This window comes from Sinocyclocheilus rhinocerous, unplaced genomic scaffold (assembly GCF_001515625.1).
Source record: "Sinocyclocheilus rhinocerous isolate Xijiao unplaced genomic scaffold, SAMN03320098_v1.1 scaffold1852, whole genome shotgun sequence".
In the NCBI taxonomy this organism is placed as follows: Eukaryota; Metazoa; Chordata; class Actinopteri; order Cypriniformes; family Cyprinidae; genus Sinocyclocheilus; species Sinocyclocheilus rhinocerous.
In genome coordinates this window covers 50,665-51,704 of record NW_015636840.1, presented here as the reverse complement: position 1 = coordinate 51,704, position 1,040 = coordinate 50,665, and the positions used below count along the sequence as shown (strand labels likewise).

The following is a 1,040-nucleotide window of genomic DNA, read 5'->3' as shown; positions in this document are numbered from 1 at the left end:
TTTTTGTTTGTTTTATTTTGTTATTTATTTATTTATTTGAAAATTGATTTGAAATTATTTTTATGTTAAAGTCCTTTCTGTCAATTTAATTGATCAATACAGTTGTTAATTTCTTCCCAAAAAAATAAAATATCATACTGACCCCAACCTTTTGAACAGCAGTGTATGTAAAAAAAAATACTTCAAGAGAATCAGTTAAATGAAATAAATTCTCAATCAAAACAGTTCCCGGTACAAAAGTAGCTGTAAATAACGCAGCTCAATTATACAGCTTTCTACATTCTGTCCAGCTAGATTTTGGTTTTTAGTGTAGAGTTTTTATTTTATTTTAATTTTTTTACAATATTAATAGTATCATAATAGTTACATGATTCATCATAATGTGCCTCTGAGTAAATACATATATCAGATATTTACTGCATCTACTCTACATAAGCAGTGGTACATTACTAAATAAGCACAGAATTCAATATAATGAAAAATAGAATTAAAAAAGTTAACGGCATTTTGTCACTTTGTAACATGTTGCCTTGAGCCCTGGTTATTTTCTGACCCTGATGTGAATTCACATTGAAAGCAGATTTGATCAGTTGTCTTATGAAATCTTCAGAGGTCCCAGGAGAGCTGATGGGAGCTCGGGCGTCGGTAATTCATAGTGTCTGTCGTACCTCTCCAAAGTCCAAACACATGCACATCAAATCAGCGTGTCTTTTACATGTTCCTACTATAAAAAAAATGGATTTAACTGGATTGAGCTCCAAAGGACGCGTTTTGATGGTTTTATGTATAGTTTCTTACTTTTACAAATACACCGCTGCTGAGGGGAGCTGCAAACTCAAGGCCAAATTCAACCTGAGGGGTTATTAGGAAGTGGAGAAGAAGACGGTGGTTATTGGCGGTAGGCTATGTTTCCTGTTCATCAACGCTTGGTTGACACTGACAGCAACACCACAGTCGCTCCAGAGTCCTCTGATTGTGAGGGGTAAGATGCTATATTTGATATTCATTTTATAAGAGAAAACTCGCCAGCAACTGCGTAA

The 1,040-nt window shown here is 34.3% G+C and overlaps 1 pseudogene; it reads left to right on the top strand.

The window, feature by feature from the left end:
• Window positions 1–735: 735 nt before the first annotated feature.
• The window catches only part of LOC107748078 (vomeronasal type-2 receptor 1-like), an 8,088-nt pseudogene continuing 7,783 nt past the window's right edge, over window positions 736–1,040 (top strand).